A 21,014-nucleotide genomic window follows, 5' to 3' on the forward strand; every position below is an offset into this window, starting at 1 on the left:
TGGCTGTGTTAGTGAGTACTGGGTTATTTAAATGTTTGTGCATCTGCCTTCATTAGTTCTAGATACGTAACAGTTCTGTTGGTCTGTGTGAGTGAATATTTAGGTGTTTCTGTCACAGTCTTTATGGGTGTTTTAGTGTCAGATTATAGCCTGAATGACAGGGTGTATGTATAATTTGCCACTTGGGTCTGTACAAGTGCACAAAGCTCACTAAAACTTCAGACTACATGTGTTTCCTTTTAAGCACATAGCACCTTGTCCCATGGCCTACCTACAGGCTAACTTAGTGCTTACCTATAGGTGGTAGAAGAGCAGTTAACGCCTTTTGTAGGACTACTAAATATGAAGGTTGGCCTGGCAGAAAAACTGCATGCACAGACCCAAGTGTAGCAGGCCCAAGACTTGATGAAAGGGCTACCCCTGTGCATGATAGACTAGGAAGTCTCAGTTCTTTAGCAGATATTTGAATCACTGTCACAGTTACTACCTGGCACTGTGATTGCATGTGTATGTAAGTTTCTTAGTAAATGACTGCTTATTTTGGTGACATATATACTACTGTAAATATATCTGTAAGGGACTTCATGGATTCTTTCCTGGGTGTGTTAAGTGAGCATTGAATTATTTGACAGTGTGTGAAACTGCCATCATTAGCGGTAGGTACATATCAGTTCTCCCTGTCTGTGTGAATAAATGTTTAGATGCGTCTATCACAATCTCAATGGGTGTTTTAGCGTCTGTCTGCTTTTCTACATAGGTATGTCAGATTAAAGTCTGGGTGGCAAGGTGGATGTGTAATTGAGCACAAAGGTCTGTTCGACTGAATATACCTCACAGATACTTCAGAGTACATGTATTACCTTTAAAGCACAAAGCGCCATGTCCTATGGTGTATCTACAGGTTACCTTAGTGGTTAGCTATATGTGGTATAACATCAGTTTACACGTTCTATAGGACTATTGAATGTGAAGGTTGGCCTAGCAATAACACTGCATGCTTGGCTCAAGTGCAGCAGGCCATAGACATACTACAAGAACTACGTCTTTGCATGGCAAATCTGAATGAGTGTCTCAGTTCCCTTATAGGGTTGTGATTTGATATGTATGTAAGTATGTTAGTAAATGACTGACTCTCGTTCTGACATGTATTCTTCTATAAATGTCTCTATAAGGGCCTACATGGATGGCCTCCTGGGTTTAGTAGTGAGTATTGGCTTATGTAAGTCTGTTTCCTCCATTAGCACTAGATACATATCAGTTATGTCTCTGTATGTGAGGGAATGTTCAGCTGCTTCTATCACAGTCTGAATAGGTGTTTTAGGACCATATGTAGGTAATTTCTATTTACCGATTCCTAAATACCGAATATTACCGATTCTGTATTTAAGAATCGGTAAATAGAATGTAGGTAAAAAATCGGTACATTTTACCGATTCGGTAATATTCGTTATTACAGATTCGGTATTTACGGAATCGGTAATAAGGCATACCTTCCCATTCATTCCTATGGGCCTGGAGGCCCATAGGAATGAATGGGAAGCCATTCACTATAACCGATTCGGTAAATACCGAATTGGTAATAGGGGGAGCATATTCAAGGGTGGCAGGGTGTCACATTGACACCCTGTTGCACCCCTGAATCGTGCATGTGTGCACATGTGGCGCACATACATGCCCTAAGGGCATGTATGTCTGCCACATGGCACTTTTAGAAAAGCACAAAATTGCTTTTGAAAAGGTATTCGGCATTTACCATCAACTTGTAGTTGGTGGTAAATAACGAATCCTTAAACCAAAAATGCACTCACTTGAGTGCTCCCTACATAGGATTTAAGGATTCGGTAATTTACCGTTTAGGTATTTTACCGATTTCTTAAAATACCGATTCGGTGAATTACCGAATCCTTAAAACCTGCCTCCTACATTAGAAAGGGCCAAATACCGGTCGGTAACGGGAAAATTACCGATTTTCGGCCGTTACCGACCGGTATTTAGCTATCTACATATGGCCCTTAGTGTCTAAGGTTCTAGTTAGATATATCAGAATAAAGATTTGGTGGCAGGGTGGATGTATAACTATACACTTGGGTTTCTAGGATTGCATATAGCTCACTGAAACTTTAGAGTATATGTCTTACCTTTGAATCACATAGCACCCTGTCCTATGGCCTAGCTACATGATACCTTAGTGGCTATTTATACATCCTACAAGAGCACTTTACACTTTGTGTAGGAGTTTGAATTGACATGACAGCCCAAGCAGTAAAACTGCATGCACAGGCTCAAGTGTAGCAGACCTGGCACACGATCCAAGGGTACTTGTCTGCATTTAAGACTTGAAAGTGTCAGTTGCTTAGCAGATATAAGAATGACTGTCTCAGTTGTTATCTAGCACTATGATTGCATGTGTATGTAAATTTGATAGAAAATGACTACGTACCTTGATGACATTATTGCTTCTCTAAATGTGTCTGTAAGGGGCTGCATGGATTGCCTCCTGGCTGTGTTAGTGAGTACTCAGTTATTTAAATGTGGGTGTAACTGTCTCCATTAGCACTAGATACATAACAGTTATGCCTGTCTGTGTCAGTGAATGTTTAGGTGCTGCTGTCATAGTCTCTATGGGGGTTTTAGATTATGTCTGCTTGTCTAATTATGTATGTCAGTCTAAAGCAAGAATGACAAGGAGGATGTATAATTAGGCACATAGGCATGTATACGTGCATTAAGCTCAGTGAAACTTCAGAATACATGTGCTACCTTTTGAGCACTTAGCGCCCTAACCTATTTCTTACTTACAGGCTACCTTAGTTTTTACTTATGTGTGGTAGAAGAACAGTTTATGCCTTTTGTAGGACAATTAAATGTGAAGGTTGGCCTAGCAGTAAAACTGCATGCCAGGCTCAAATATTGCAAGCTCAAGACATATTGCTATTACTACTTCTCTGGATGGTAGACTTGAAACTATGAGTAGTTTAACAGATATCTGAATAAGTGTCTCAGTTGCCAAGTGGGGCTGTGATTTGATATGTATGTACGTTTGTTAGCAAATGACTGTCTCTCTTTGTGAGATATATTCTGCTGTACATGTATCTGTAAGGGGCTCTAAGGATTCCTTCCTGGGTGTGCTAGTGAGTATTGGATTATTGAAATGTGTGTCCAACTGCCTCCATTAATGGTAGGTACATATCAGTTCTGCCTGTCTATGTGAATGAATGTTTAGATGCTTCTGTCACAGTGTCTATAGGTGTTTTAGTGTCTCTCTGCTTTTCTACATAGGTATGTCAGATTAAAGTCAGGGAGCTGGGTGGATGTATAACTGAGCACAAGGGTCTGAAGGACTGCATATACCTCACTGAAACTTCAGAGTACATGTGTTACCTTCGAAGCACTAGCACTGTGCCGCATGACCTACCTACAGGCTACCTCAGTGGTTACTTATATGTGGTAGAACAGCAGTTTATAAGTTCTATAGGACTATTAAATGTGAAGCTTAGCCTACCAGTTAAACTGCATGCATGGGCTCAAGTATATCAGGACCTAGACATACTCCACGCATTACTTCTTTGCATGGTAAACTTGAAACTATGAATTGTTTTGCAGACATCTGAATGAGTATCTCAGGTCCTATGTGGGGCTGTGATTTAATAAGTATGTAAGTTTGTTAGTAAATGACTGCCTCTCTTTCAGGCATGTATGCTTCTGTAAAGATCTCTATAAGGCCTACATGGAATGACCGTATTAGTGAGTATTGTCTTATTTAAGTGTGTGTACATCTGCCGCCATTAGTGCTGTATACTTAGCAGTTATGCCTCTCTATGTAAGTGAATGTTTAGGTGCTTCTATCACAGTCTGAATAGCTGTTTTAGTGGCTGTCTGCTTTTCTACTTAGGTATGTCAAATTAAAGTTTGGGTGGCAGGGTGGATGTATAATTGCACACATGGATCTCTAGGAGTAAATACAGCTCACTGAAACGTCAGAGTACATGTGTTACCTTTGAAGCACATAGCACCCTGACCTATGGCCTAGATACCTAAGTGGTTACTTATACATGCTACAAGTGCACTTTACATCTTATGTAAGAGTTTTTAGTGACAAAACAGCCCTAGCAGTAAAAGTACATGCAAGGGCTCAAGTATAGCATGCCTGGGACATTATGCAAGGGCTACATCTCTGCATGTTATACTTGAAACTGTTTAGCAGACATCTAGATGACTGTCTCAGTTGCTATCTAGCACTCTGATTGGAGGTGTAAGTAAATTTGATAGTAAATGACTGCCTGTCTTTCTGACATGTATGCTTCTCTAAAAGTGACTGTAAGGGGCTGCATGAATTGCCTCCTGGCCGTGTTAGTGAGTAATGGATTATATAAATATGTGTGCAACTGCCGCCATTAACACTAGATACATAGCAGTTCTGATTGTCTGTGTGAGTGAATGTACTTTTGTAACGGTATCCATGAGTGTTTTAGTGTCTGTCTGCTTTTCTACTTAGGTATGTCAGATTAAAGCCTGAATGACCAGGAGGATGTATGATTGGGTACCTGGGTCAGTAGGAGTGCATATATTTAAGTGAAACTTCAGACTACATGAGTTACCTTTCAAGCACATAGCACCCTACCTATAGCCTACCTACAGGCTACCTTAGTGGTTACTTATGGATCACTGACGAAATATTGAGAAGGAGAATATTGAATTGCCAAAATATCGAAGGAAAAATATAGAATGCCAAAATATCGAAGCTCATCTCCAAACAGGTAAGAACAAAAATATAGAATCCAAAATATTGTTGTAAAAAATATAGTTTGTCACAATATCGAATTATTTTAAATGGCTTAAAATAAATGTAAAATTAATTAAATAAAACATATAATTAACTGAAACATACTTAAAAATACTTAAATAACTTTAAAATTAATAGTTAATGTAAGTAAAAAAAAAATATGAATACATATATATTAACGTAATATTAATTTAAAAAATGCAATATTTTTTGCGTAGGATAGCGAGCTGGTAAAATTTACTATTACCACTCCAGTAAGTGCAATAATAGGGAAAGCATTGGATAGCGTAGGGGTAAAAATTAATATTCACACTCCTGAGAGTGCAACAGTAGGGAAAGCGTTGGATAGCGGGAGGGTAAAATTTACTATTCCCACTCCAGTGAGTTCAACAGTAGGGAAAGCGTTGGATACCGTAGGGGTAAAAATTACTATTCCCACTCCAAAGAGTGCAACAGTAGGGAAAGCGTTGGATAGAGTAGGGCTAAAAATTACTATTCCCACTCCAGAGAGTGCAACAGTAGGAAAAGCGTTGGATAGCGTAGGGGTAAAAATTACTATTCCCACTCCAGAGAGTGCAACAGTAGGGAAAGCGTTGGATAGCGGGAAGGCAAAATTTACTATTCCCACTCCAGTGAGTGCAACAGTAGGGAAAACGTCAGATGGCATAGGGGTAAAAATTACTATTCCCACTCCAAAGAGTGCAACAATAGGGTAAGCATTGGATAGCGTAGGGGTACAAATTACTATTCCCACTCCAGAGAGTGCAACAGTAGAGAAAGCGTTGGATAGCGTAGGGGTAAAAATTACTATTCCCACTCCAAAGAGTGCAACAGTAGGGAAAGCGTTGGATAGCGTAGGGGTAAACATTACTATTCCCACTCCAGAGAGTGCAACAGTAGGGAAAGCGTTGGATAGTGGGAGGGTAAAAATTACTATTCCCACTCCAAAGAGTGCAACAGTAGGGAAAACGTTGGATAGCGTAGGGGTAAAAATTACTTTTCCCACTCCAAAGAGTGCAACAGTAGGGAAAGTGTTGGATAGCGTAGGGGTAAAAATTACTATTCCCACTCCAGAGAGTGCAACAGTAGGGAAAGCGTTGGATAGCGGGAGGGTAAAATTTACTATTCCCACTCCAGTGAGTGCAACTGTAGGGTAAGCGTTGGATACCGTAGGGGTAAAAATTATTATTCCCACTCCAGTGAGTGCAACTGTAGGGTAAGCGTTGGATAGCGTAGGGGTAAAAATTACTATTCCCACTCCAGTGAGTGCAATAGTAGGGAAAATAATGATTTAATATTTTATTAAAAATACATAAATTATTAATACCCCAAAAAATATTAAAATTAATTACCAATCACACAATATTTAATAATCAATGTATTATATATACCAACATATTTTTTTATTAATAACCTATTAATAATTAATGTACAACCAATAATTTGCAATACCAAAAATTAATCAACTAAATTAATACTAATTAATAATTAATTAAGAATAAATTAATTAGCAATATACCAAAATTATTTCAATAATTAATTATTTACAATTAAATTAACTCCCACAATATTCCCTATAAACCCACAACCCGCTACAAATAATTAATTAATACAATTAACATAAGTATCAATTAAACAATTAATCCAAATTAATTACCAATTAATACAAATTATTTACCAATAATAATTAATCAACAAACAATTACATTTCAATACTAATTAATAATTACCTAATAATAATTAAATTACTTCCTACCCTATTCCCCTATAAACCCACAACCCGCTACAGAAGTAAAACACAAAATTAAATTAAAAATAATTAATAATTCCTAAATTACTTCCCACCCTAATCCCCTATAAACCCACAACACGCTACGGAATTAAATTACACAAACATTTTATTTCATAAAATTCATTACTTTAAAAATATTCAAACATACATTCCAAAATGTATACATACTTTTAACACATATACTAACACTTAAAACACTATAAAAAAATTCGATATTCTTAACAACTATATTATGACTGTCGATATTACTTACTTCTATATTATTTAAATCGATATTTTATTTCCTACCTGATTTTCGATATTCTTCACCACTATATTTTGGCAATTCGATATTCTGTCCATTCTATATTAAGACTCGATATTCTGTCCTGTCGATATTTTTAATTCGATATTATGTCTGTTTACCGTTACTTATATGTAGTAAAAGAGAAGTTTATACCTTTTGTAGGACTTGTACATGTAAAGGTTGGCCTAGCAGTAAAACTACATGCACAGGCTCAAGTATAGCAGGTGTGAAATTTAATGCAAGCGCTGCATCTGTCCACGGTGGACATATATCTCAATGAGTGTCTCAGTTCCTACGGTGGGCTGTGATTTAAAGTGTATGTGAGTTAGCTCGTAAATGAGTGTCTCACAGTCTGTAGAGGTGTTTTAGTGTCTATCTGCTTTTCTACTTAGGTATGTCAGATTAAAACCTGAATGACAGGGTGGAGGTATAATTGAGAACATGGATGTTTAGGAGTATGTATAGCTCACTGAAGGTTCAGAGTACATGTGTTACCTTTCAAGCACATAGCACTTTGCCCTGTGGCCTACCTACAGGATACCTTAGTGGTTAGTTATACATGCTACAAGAACAGTTTACACATTGTGTAAGCGTTCTTAGTGACAAGACAGCCCTAGCAGTAAAACTGCATGCACAGGCTCAAGTGTAGCAGGCCCAAGACATGATGCAAGAGCTGCTTCTCTACACTGTAGACTTGAAAGTCTCAGTTCTTTAGCAGATATCTGGATGATTGTTTAAGTTACTATCTCATACTCTTACTGCATGTGTATTTAAGTTTGTTAGTAAATGACATACATGCTGCTGTAAATGTATCTGTAATGGGCTCAGTGGATTCCTTCCAGGATGTATTAGTGATTACTGGGATATTTAAACATGTGTGCAATTGCCTCTATCAGCGGTAGATACACATGAGCACTCTTTGTCTGTCTGACAGAATGTTAAGGTGCTTCACTTACTAACTTACTGAATGTTTTACTGCTTGTCTGCTTTCTACTTAGGTATGTGAGAATGAACTCTGGGTGGAAGAGTGAATGTATAATTTGGCACATGGGTCTCTAGGATTGCATGAAGCTCACTCAATCTTCTGAAAACATCTGTTACCTTTTAAACACACATAGCATCCTCTCTATGGGCTAGGTGCAACTCTCATAAGATGTTTAAGTAAATGTCCCAGTATGTGATTCTCCGTTTTGATTGCTCTTTCAATCTGTACGTATATATGTCAATGAATATCTCAATGTCTGTATTAGGAACTGCAAAGCTATATAGGCATCTGTAGAACTACTCTGCAGACTTTGGGATATACAAGTGAGTTAGTGAATGTATAACTCTATCCGTTGGTCTGTCAGTGGGCCAGAGAGACCAAGTATGGTTTGAAAACATCTATTTCACCTCCTTAAGTACTATAGCATATTGACTGCTTCCAATAAGAGTCTGTGCAAGCATGAATAAGTCAATAAAAGTCAAAACAACAACTTTTACTTTTTTAAGCACAAAACACAATGCTTTAAGGCATATCTCACAATTTAGTTATCTTTTCTAAAAGATGCTTACTGCAGTTAACAAAAAGATTTTACATCCAAAGTCAAACTAGCAGTCCCACTCCCCAAGGGCAGTGTGCGATATTAAACGAGAGTTACTACTTTTGGTATTTACAGAAGGCATTTAGTAGTAGTAAAGTTAGGACTCCTAACTTTACTTCTACTAAACTGATACAAAATCCTAACTTTATGACTTTCGGTATTCACAAAAGGCATTTAGTAGTAGTAAAGTTAGGATTCCTGACATTAGAAGTTTAGGATTTTATCTCAGATTAGTTCTGTGAATCGGCCCCTGCATGTTTAACTTACATCCTAACAGGGCCCTACATGTACACCTAACACAAACTGTGTCTTACTGTCCTATTAATAAATATGCAAAATCATTCATTCTACCACTCATAGGCCATTATATATATCTGCGATTTTATTTTTACAATCTCACATACGCATATACCTTTTTAATTAATTATTTGGGTTAAAAAGAAATGTCATTCACATACCAAAAGATTGAGTTTGCTGATAAAATAACTTTTTTTGCTCTTATTAGATTGATGCAATAGTCTCAGGGTTTGCAAAAATTAGGCACAAGAATGGCACACCACTCTCATACAAAGCTACCATACATGGCAACCTTTTCAACTTTTGCACTGTCTGATACTGCAGAAGGCAGCAAATGAAAACATTCCTTTCATATTTTAGAGTTGTAAATCCACTTCTCAATGGTTAGTATGTGTTAATCCTTTCACTCACTTTTACAAAGACCTCCAAAATGGATACCTATTTGTGTATACTCGCGTCTTCCTCCCGAGAATCACGAGGAATTCATTAAAAAAGTTCAAAAACATATTTACCTTCATAGTTTTATAAGGTTAAGAGCGCTCTACACTTTCTAGGAAGTCCTGACTAGGAAATGAAACCCTTTATATAGTAAAAGAACTTGAAACTCCTCAATCTTTTTTTTTTAAAGTGACATGTGTCTTTAACACGCTTCCCCAAATACACTCTTAACACAGTTTCCATACCAACCCATTGGAAGCAGTAGGTCATAAGTTTACACCACATTCTATAAGGACCGTTCTTGTTACAAAATCAAATGCAGCAGGTGTAGTTTACTGTGCACATTAAAAAGCATATCACAACATCCAATCAGATATGTGTTTTTTTTATACCAGTAGAACGCCTCAATTTGAACTACCTTTCATTTGGAAAACTGCCTCATTGAGCTCCAGCATCCTCTTGTTTGCTACTGCTGCTTCACTTCAAAGTCATTAGAGTGTGGATTGTGGGCCACAGCTATGTCATCTGGGCTAGAGAAGATGCTAGAAAGAGTGGTATTGACAAGACTTGGGTTTGGCTAATGGTGACATTAAATGGATTGGTCATAGAGGGTTAAAGTGTCATCAAGTGCTGACTTTAGTTAAAAGCATTGAAGATTCCCAAATCCATAACCTCATGACTGTGCACTGTGGTGGCAGTGACCTAGGCACACTGACTGGGGTAGGACAGGAAATCCTAATGACTCTTTTCCCTCTTACTGTATTGATGTAATCCAACATATGCCAAAGGCAGAAACGGAAGTGGTCTAATCAATTCCATCCACAGATTGGCAAAGCCAGGAAAAATGTTAATAAAACTGTTTCTGCGTTTCTCAGAGACCATAACATGGGCGATATCTATAACAATAATCTGTGTTTTGGCATACATGGAATCTATAGAAGTGATGGAGTGCACTTTACAAACGAAGGCAACAGGGTGTTTCTAAGCAACCTGAATCTCTGCATCTGGGCTTATGTGTAGCTGTCATGTACACACAATCAACACAAAGGCCCTTCTTAGAGCCACTCTAGTGCCACAATATTGTTAATTTTCTTTATAAATATCTTTTTTTTTTAAGTTTCCAAAATGCGTGGGCATGCATGCACAGTGAAAACGCAAAACAAAAGCAGACATATCATGGCCAACAGCACATTCAAAGATTCTAAGTGAACACATTTATTTTAACCATTGCACTACATACATTACATTTTAAATAACTCAACAAAACATGCATCATTCTCTCACTGTGTCTGTCATACTTGTTTGACTATTTGAGTGAAAACTATTACTGAGTGCATTAGTGTCTGAGTGGGTGAGTAAATGTGTACTCTAGTCTCTGAATGAATCTAAGAGTGATGCATCACTGTCTGAATTGATCTGTCAGTGTGCTCATCACTGTCTGATTGGGTTTGTGACAGTACATCAGTGAATCTGTGAGTGGGTGCATGTCTATGAATGGGTCTGTGAGTAGGCAAGTCTGAGTGGGTCTATGAGTGGGTGTGAGAGTATCTGAGTAGCTCTGTGAGTGAGTGTGTGAGTCTCTGAGTGGGCCTGTGAGTGGGTGCATGAGTCTCTAAGTAGGTCTGTGAGTGGGTGCATGAGTTTGAGAGTGGGTATGTAAGTGAGTGATTGTGTGAGTCTGTGAGTGGATGTGTGAGTCTGTGAGTGGGTCTGTGAGTGGGTACATGAGTCTGAGTGGGTCTGTCAGTGGGTGCATAAGCCTCTGAGTGGATCTGTGAGTGGATGTGAGAGTGTCTATATGAGTCTGAGAGTGGGTGCATGATGAGTAGGTCTATGAGTGGGTGCATGAGTTTCTGAGTGAGTTTCTGAGTGGGTGTATGAATGTCTGAGTGGGTCAGTGACTGGGTGCATGACTATCTGAGTTTGTCTGTGAGTGGGTGCACGAGCATCTGAGTTGCTCAGTGAGTGTGTGTGAGACTCTATCAGTGTGTCTGTGAGTGGGTGCATGAGTGTCTGAGTGTGTGAGTGGTTGCATCACTGTTTAAGTGGGTTTGTGAGCAGGTACATCAGTGTCTGAGTATGTCTGTGAAAGGGTATGTGAGAGTCTGCGTGGATCTGTCAGTGGGTGCATAAATATCTGAGTGAGTCTGGGAGTGGGTGCATGAGTTTCTGAGTGAGTCTGTGAGTGAGTGTATGACTCACTAAGTGGGTCTCTGAGTGGGTGCATGAGTCTCTAAGTAGGTCTGTGAGTGGGTGCATGAGTTTGAGAGTGGGTATGTGAGTGAGTGATTGCGTGAGTCTGTGAGTGGATGTGTGAGTCTGTGAGTGGGTCTGTGAGTGGGTACATGAGTCTGAGTGGGTCTGTCAGTGGGTGCATAAATATCTGTGAGTGGATGTGTGAGTGTCTATATGAGTCTGAGAGGGTGCATGAGTTTCTGAGTGAGTTTCTGAGTGGGTGTATGAATGTCTGAGTGGGTCTGTGACTGGGTGCATGACTATCTGAGTTTGTCTGTGAGTGGGTGCGCAAGCATCCGAGTTGCTCAGTGAGTGTGTGTGAGACTCTCTCAGTGGGTATATGATTGGATGCATGAGTCTCTGAGTATGTCTGTGAGTGGGTGCATGAGTGTCTGAGTGTGTGTGTGTGAGTGGTTGTATCACTGTTTAAGTGGGTTTGTGAGCAGGTGCATCAGTGTCTGAGTATGTCTGTGACTGGGTGTGTAAGAGTCTGAGTGGATCTGTCAGTGGGTACATAAATATCTGAGTGAGTCTGGGAGTGAGTGTATGACTCACTAAGTGGGTCTCTGAGTGGGTTCATAACTCTCTGACTGGATTTGTGAATGGGGGCATGAGTCTCTGAGTGGGTCTGTGAGTGAGTGAGCGTGTGAGTCTATGGGTGGGTGAGTTAGTATTGGACTGGGACTCTGAGTGACTGTATGAGTCTCTGACTGTGTCTGTCATTGGATGCATGAGTGTCTGTCAATGAGTAAGACAGTGTCTAAGTAAAACTGACAGTAGGTGTGTATTTTGTTTTCTTTATTTTTAACCAATAATCGAGGCGACGTTGTGGTTTCCTCAGTGTAACCAAATCTATCTTTCTATTAAATTTGTGTAATTCTGCTCAGTGGTTTGGGTTGCAAGTGTGTCTAAAAGTCTCATGAGGATTGACATGGGAAAACACACTTCTTTTTACAGATCACCCCGAAGCTTTCAATGCACAACAAGACTTAACTTGACATTTTTTGGGGGAAAATTACATGAAGAATTGACAACCAGTGCCAAATATATTTATTACTAAGATCGCCTCCACAGGAGCCCCAAGAGACCGTTTCATTTTACATCTCCCTCAGGAACAAACAAAAAGATATATTTATCTATATATCTATCTATATCTATGTGTATATATATATATATATATATTCAGTGAAAAAACCATAGGTTTCACACACGTTATAGTTAGCGGACATTTCACTCATAAAAAACCATTGAAATTCCCCCGTTATAGTTAGTTAAGCTAACTATAACTCGCGCACCCGCAATCCACTGCTGATGACGTAACATATTACATCACTCATGACATGGTCAGTGACATCACTCATGACATCACTGATGACATCTCAACGCGGGATGGGCCATGTACGCACGATGCGCTTCGCGCACCGTGCGCACATGGGGGACATATTATGCGCATCGTTGTGAAAGGTATTCATTTGTACTTTTCAATTAATTTTAACCGTACGCGTACGGTAAGCGTAATCGGCGATTTTTCGAAAAAAAATAAAATTGTTTTTTTGGCCTTGGGGCTTGTTTGGGGACACCTATATCAATGCTGGGTGGTTAAGAACTGAATATACTGCCCCTTTAGATGTTTTTTGTCTTTGTTTTTGCTGCCCCCCTCAGAGTGCGAGAGAGAAAATGGTGGCCGCCGCTTCCTGGTTTCGACCGATTCTAATGTTTACTTAGATTGAACAGCCAATCAGAATCGCGCTCGCGCACGTCACCGTACGCGTACGGTAAGCGCACCGTAAGCGCACCGTAAGCTGGCTCAGATATATATATTGATTTAAAGGCTATTTTCTCAGAATCTACTGAACAGATTTACACCAAACCTACAAAAGGCACTTCCTTGACCTGTAGACTACCTCTCTGCCAAATTTCAAGGAACTCTGTTCAGCCGTTCGGGCTGTAGCTGTGTCTAAAGGTCCTATGGAAAAATGCATGGGAAAAACGCGTTTTGGGACCCCCCTTTTATCTCAGCCCCCACTTGACGAATCCCCCCGAGACTTTTAGGGTAGGAGCGGAGCGTAGCACCCCACCTATTTTGAAAATTTCGCGAGGATTCGTCGACCGGCGCCAAAGTTATTCAAAATAGAATGTTGCGGTTTTCCTATGGAAACAGGGTCCTAACTATAACTACCTACTGGCGACCGCAAGTAGGTAATATACATATATATATATATATATTATCTACTGGCGGTCGCCAGTAGATAGTTATAGTTAGGACCGTGTTTCCATAGGAAATCCGCCACATTCTATTTGGAATAACTTTTGCGTCGATTGACGAATCCTCGCGAAAGTTTCAAAATAGGTGGGGCGCTCCGCTCCGCTCCTTCCCTGAAAGTCTCGGGGGGATTCGTCAAGCGGGGGCTGAGAAAAAGGGGGGGTCCCAAAACGCGTTTTCCCCATGCATTTTCCCATAGGACCTTTAGTCCGCGCTACAGCCCGAACGGCTGAACAGAAAACCTTGAAATTTGGCAGAGAGGTAGTCCTCAGGTCAGGGATGTGCCTTTTGCAGGTCTGGTGTAAATCTGTTCAGTATTTTCTGAGAAAATAGCATTTAAAAGCATATATATATCTATAGGCGCGCACTGTGCGCGTACGGTAAGCGCACCCTGCCGTGCACGAGCGCAATTCTGATTGGTTGTTAGATCTTAGTAAACATTCGAATCGGTCCAAACCAGGAAGTGTCGGCCGCCATTTTGTCTCTCGCAGTCCGAGGGAGGTGAAAAATAAAGGTGGAGAACATGAAAAGGGGGCAGGGTGGACAGTTCCTGACCCCCTAGCCATTGTCAGGGGGTCCCCAAAGGACCCCCAAGGGCCATAAATGTTTTTAATATTGTTACGAAAAATCGCGGAGTGCGCTTACTGTGCGCGCACGGTAGAAACGTGAAAATTAGGCGATCGGCGTAACACGGTACGCGCACAGTGAAAAACCTTAAAAAAATAAAAAAATTAATAATAAATACATAACTTAGCATTTAAAAAACCGTACAAATTCACTGAAAAAACCATAGGTTTCACACACGTTATAGTTAGGAATTAGCATTTAAAAAACCTTGCAAATTCACTTAAAAAACCATAGGTTTCACACATGTTACAGTTAGCTGGACATTTCCCTCGTAAAAAACCAATGAAATTCCCTCGTTATAGTTAGTAAAGGGAACTATAACTCACGCGACCGCAATCCACTGCTGATGACGTCAGAATATTATTGTATTTTAAAAGTTGACAGAAACTTTTTCCCATAGAATCACCAATGTTATCCTATGGCAGAAAATTCACTTAGCAGGTAAGTAGTGTTACCGTTACTTTTTCTTACTCAGTGGTGGATCCTGGATCCAGCACTGGCCAACCTCCTATAAACAGTTGAAAGAATGTATTTAAGTCATACAGACGATTTTTTAGGAATATTTTTAGTTTGTGAAAATAGACAGAAACTTTTCTGGTGAAAACCACACAATGGATTCCTATGGAAGGAAATACAAGTTACTGCTAAGTACGCTTAGAATTACTTATCAGGGTCAGTGCTGGGCTAAAAGATGCAGCCCTGGGTTCTCTTCTGATAACAGGTGAGTAAATCTGAATTCGTAGTTCGGCTTATTTTAGAGGAATATTTGTACGTTTCAAAAATGGACACTTAGAAAATGTTCTGGTGAAAACCACACAATGGATTCCTATGGAAGGAAATGCAAATTACTGGTAAGTGTCATCAAGTGCTGAATTTAGTTAAAAGCATTGAAGATTCCCAAATCCATAACCTCATGACTGTGCACTGTGGTGGCAGTGACCTAGGCACACTGACTGGGGTAGGACTGGAAATCCTAATGACTCTTTTCCCTCTTACTGTATTGATGTAATCCAACATATGCCAAAGGCAGAAACGGAAGTGGTCTAATCAATTCCATCCACAGATTGGCAAAGCCAGGAAAAATGTTAATAAAACTGTTTCTGCGTTTCTCAGAGACCATAACATGGGCGATATCTATAACAATAATCTGTGTTTTGGCATACATGGAATCTATAGAAGTGATGGAGTGCACTTTACAAACGAAGGCAACAGGGTGTTTCTAAGCAACCTGAATCTCTGCATCTGGGCTTATGTGTAGCTGTCATGTACACACAATCAACACAAAGGCCCTTCTTAGAGCCACTCTAGTGCCACAATATTGTTAATTTTCTTTATAAATATCTTTTTTTTTTAAGTTTCCAAAATGCGTGGGCATGCATGCACAGTGAAAATGCAAAACAAAAGCAGACATATCATGGCCAACAGCACATTCAAAGATTCTAAGTGAACACATTTATTTTAACCATTGCACTACATACATTACATTTTAAATAACTCAACAAAACATGCATCATTCTCTCACTGTGTCTGTCATACTTGTTTGACTATTTGAGTGAAAACTATTACTGAGTGCATTAGTGTCTGAGTGGGTGAGTAAATGTGTACTCTAGTCTCTGAATGAATCTAAGAGTGATGCATCACTGTCTGAATTGATCTGTCAGTGTGCTCATCACTGTCTGATTGGGTTTGTGACAGTACATCAGTGAATCTGTGAGTGGGTGCATGTCTATGAATGGGTCTGTGAGTAGGCAAGTCTGAGTGGGTCTATGAGTGGGTGTGAGAGTATCTGAGTAGCTCTGTGAGTGAGTGTGTGAGTCTCTGAGTGGGCCTGTGAGTGGGTGCATGAGTCTCTAAGTAGGTCTGTGAGTGGGTGCATGAGTTTGAGAGTGGGTATGTAAGTGAGTGATTGTGTGAGTCTGTGAGTGGATGTGTGAGTCTGTGAGTGGGTCTGTGAGTGGGTACATGAGTCTGAGTGGGTCTGTCAGTGGGTGCATAAGCCTCTGAGTGGATCTGTGAGTGGATGTGAGAGTGTCTATATGAGTCTGAGAGTGGGTGCATGATGAGTAGGTCTATGAGTGGGTGCATGAGTTTCTGAGTGAGTTTCTGAGTGGGTGTATGAATGTCTGAGTGGGTCAGTGACTGGGTGCATGACTATCTGAGTTTGTCTGTGAGTGGGTGCACGAGCATCTGAGTTGCTCAGTGAGTGTGTGTGAGACTCTATCAGTGTGTCTGTGAGTGGGTGCATGAGTGTCTGAGTGTGTGAGTGGTTGCATCACTGTTTAAGTGGGTTTGTGAGCAGGTACATCAGTGTCTGAGTATGTCTGTGAAAGGGTATGTGAGAGTCTGCGTGGATCTGTCAGTGGGTGCATAAATATCTGAGTGAGTCTGGGAGTGGGTGCATGAGTTTCTGAGTGAGTCTGTGAGTGAGTGTATGACTCACTAAGTGGGTCTCTGAGTGGGTGCATGAGTCTCTAAGTAGGTCTGTGAGTGGGTGCATGAGTTTGAGAGTGGGTATGTGAGTGAGTGATTGCGTGAGTCTGTGAGTGGATGTGTGAGTCTGTGAGTGGGTCTGTGAGTGGGTACATGAGTCTGAGTGGGTCTGTCAGTGGGTGCATAAATATCTGTGAGTGGATGTGTGAGTGTCTATATGAGTCTGAGAGGGTGCATGAGTTTCTGAGTGAGTTTCTGAGTGGGTGTATGAATGTCTGAGTGGGTCTGTGACTGGGTGCATGACTATCTGAGTTTGTCTGTGAGTGGGTGCGCAAGCATCTGAGTTGCTCAGTGAGTGTGTGTGAGACTCTCTCAGTGGGTATATGATTGGATGCATGAGTCTCTGAGTATGTCTGTGAGTGGGTGCATGAGTGTCTGAGTGTGTGTGTGTGAGTGGTTGTATCACTGTTTAAGTGGGTTTGTGAGCAGGTGCATCAGTGTCTGAGTATGTCTGTGACTGGGTGTGTAAGAGTCTGAGTGGATCTGTCAGTGGGTACATAAATATCTGAGTGAGTCTGGGAGTGAGTGTATGACTCACTAAGTGGGTCTCTGAGTGGGTTCATAACTCTCTGACTGGATTTGTGAATGGGGGCATGAGTCTCTGAGTGGGTCTGTGAGTGAGTGAGCGTGTGAGTCTATGGGTGGGTGAGTTAGTATTGGACTGGGACTCTGAGTGACTGTATGAGTCTCTGACTGTGTCTGTCATTGGATGCATGAGTGTCTGTCAATGAGTAAGACAGTGTCTAAGTAAAACTGACAGTAGGTGTGTATTTTGTTTTCTTTATTTTTAACCAATAATCGAGGCGACGTTGTGGTTTCCTCAGTGTAACCAAATCTATCTTTCTATTAAATTTGTGTAATTCTGCTCAGTGGTTTGGGTTGCAAGTGTGTCTAAAAGTCTCATGAGGATTGACATGGGAAAACACACTTCTTTTTACAGATCACCCCGAAGCTTTCAATGCACAACAAGACTTAACTTGACATTTTTTGGGGGAAAATTACATGAAGAATTGACAACCAGTGCCAAATATATTTATTACTAAGATCGCCTCCACAGGAGCCCCAAGAGACCGTTTTATTTTACATCTCCCTCAGGAACAAACAAAAAGATATATTTATCTATATATCTATCTATATCTATGTGTATATATATATATATATATATATTCAGTGAAAAAACCATAGGTTTCACACACGTTATAGTTAGCGGACATTTCACTCATAAAAAACCATTGAAATTCCCCCGTTATAGTTAGTTAAGCTAACTATAACTCGCGCACCCGCAATCCACTGCTGATGACGTAACATATTACATCACTCATGACATGGTCAGTGACATCACTCATGACATCACTGATGACATCTCAACGCGGGATGGGCCATGTACGCACGATGCGCTTCGCGCACCGTGCGCACATGGGGGACATATTATGCGCATCGTTGTGAAAGGTATTCATTTGTACTTTTCAATTAATTTTAACCGTACGCGTACGGTAAGCGTAATCGGCGATTTTTCGAAAAAAAATAAAATTGTTTTTTTGGCCTCGGGGCTTGTTTGGGGACACCTATATCAATGCTGGGTGGTTAAGAACTGAATATACTGCCCCTTTAGATGTTTTTTGTCTTTGTTTTTGCTGCCCCCCTCAGAGTGCGAGAGAGAAAATGGTGGCCGCCGCTTCCTGGTTTCGACCGATTCTAATGTTTACTTAGATTGAACAGCCAATCAGAATCGCGCTCGCGCACGTCACCGTACGCGTACGGTAAGCGCACCGTAAGCGCACCGTAAGCTGGCTCAGATATATATATTGATTTAAAGGCTATTTTCTCAGAATCTACTGAACAGATTTACACCAAACCTACAAAAGGCACTTCCTTGACCTGTAGACTACCTCTCTGCCAAATTTCAAGGAACTCTGTTCAGCCGTTCGGGCTGTAGCTGTGTCTAAAGGTCCTATGGAAAAATGCATGGGAAAAACGCGTTTTGGGACCCCCCTTTTATCTCAGCCCCCGCTTGACGAATCCCCCCGAGACTTTCAGGGTAGGAGCGGAGCGTAGCACCCCACCTATTTTGAAAATTTCGCGAGGATTCGTCGACCGGCGCCAAAGTTATTCAAAATAGAATGTTGCGGTTTTCCTATGGAAACAGGGTCCTAACTATAACTACCTACTGGCGACCGCAAGTAGGTAATATACATATATATATATATATATTATCTACTGGCGGTCGCCAGTAGATAGTTATAGTTAGGACCGTGTTTCCATAGGAAATCCGCCACATTCTATTTGGAATAACTTTTGCGTCGATTGACGAATCCTCGCGAAAGTTTCAAAATAGGTGGGGCGCTCCGCTCCGCTCCTTCCCTGAAAGTCTCGGGGGGATTCGTCAAGCGGGGGCTGAGAAAAAGGGGGGGTCCCAAAACGCGTTTTCCCCATGCATTTTCCCATAGGACCTTTAGTCCGCGCTACAGCCCGAACGGCTGAACAGAAAACCTTGAAATTTGGCAGAGAGGTAGTCCTCAGGTCAGGGATGTGCCTTTTGCAGGTCTGGTGTAAATCTGTTCAGTATTTTCTGAGAAAATAGCATTTAAAAGCATATATATATCTATAGGCGCGCACTGTGCGTGTACGGTAAGCGCACCCTGCCGTGCACGAGCGCAATTCTGATTGGTTGTTAGATCTTAGTAAACATTCGAATCGGTCGAAACCAGGAAGTGTCGGCCGCCATTTTGTCTCTCGCAGTCCGAGGGAGGAGAAAAATAAAGGTGGAGAACATGAAAAGGGGGCAGGGTGGACAGTTCCTGACCCCCTAGCCATTGTCAGGGGGTCCCCAAAGGACCCCCAAGGGCCATAAATGTTTTTAATATTGTTACGAAAAATCGCGGAGTGCGCTTACTGTGCGCGCATGGTAGAAACGTGAAAATTAGGCGATCGGCGTAACACGGTACGCGCACAGTGAAAAACCTTAAAAAAATAAAAAAATTAATAATAAATACATAACTTAGCATTTAAAAAACCGTACAAATTCACTGAAAAAACCATAGGTTTCACACACGTTATAGTTAGGAATTAGCATTTAAAAAACCTTGCAAATTCACTTAAAAAACCATAGGTTTCACACATGTTACAGTTAGCTGGACATTTCCCTCGTAAAAAACCAATGAAATTCCCTCGTTATAGTTAGTAAAGGGAACTATAACTCACGCGACCGCAATCCACTGCTGATGACGTCAGAATATTATTGTATTTTAAAAGTTGACAGAAACTTTTTCCCATAGAATCACCAATGTTATCCTATGGCAGAAAATTCACTTAGCAGGTAAGTAGTGTTACCGTTACTTTTTCTTACTCAGTGGTGGATCCTGGATCCAGCACTGGCCAACCTCCTATAAACAGTTGAAAGAATGTATTTAAGTCATACAGACGATTTTTTAGGAATATTTTTAGTTTGTGAAAATAGACAGAAACTTTTCTGGTGAAAACCACACAATGGATTCCTATGGAAGGAAATACAAGTTACTGCTAAGTACGCTTAGAATTACTTATCAGGGTCAGTGCTGGGCTAAAAGATGCAGCCCTGGGTTCTCTTCTGATAACAGGTGAGTAAATCTGAATTCGTAGTTCGGCTTATTTTAGAGGAATATTTGTACGTTTCAAAAATGGACACTTAGAAAATGTTCTGGTGAAAACCACACAATGGATTCCTATGGAAGGAAATGCAAATTACTGGTAAGTGTCATCAAGTGCTGAATTTAGTTAAAAGCATTGAAGATTCCCAAATCCATAACCTCATGACTGTGCACTGTGGTGGCAGTGACCTAGGCACACTGACTGGGGTAGGACTGGAAATCCTAATGACTCTTTTCCCTCTTACTGTATTGATGTAATCCAACATATGCCAAAGGCAGAAACGGAAGTGGTCTAATCAATTCCATCCACAGATTGGCAAAGCCAGGAAAAATGTTAATAAAACTGTTTCTGCGTTTCTCAGAGACCATAACATGGGCGATATCTATAACAATAATCTGTGTTTTGGCATACATGGAATCTATAGAAGTGATGGAGTGCACTTTACAAACGAAGGCAACAGGGTGTTTCTAAGCAACCTGAATCTCTGCATCTGGGCTTATGTGTAGCTGTCATGTACACACAATCAACACAAAGGCCCTTCTTAGAGCCACTCTAGTGCCACAATATTGTTAATTTTCTTTATAAATATCTTT

Source organism: Triturus cristatus, chromosome 5_2, assembly GCF_964204655.1.
Source record: "Triturus cristatus chromosome 5_2, aTriCri1.1, whole genome shotgun sequence".
Taxonomy (NCBI): Eukaryota; Metazoa; Chordata; class Amphibia; order Caudata; family Salamandridae; genus Triturus; species Triturus cristatus.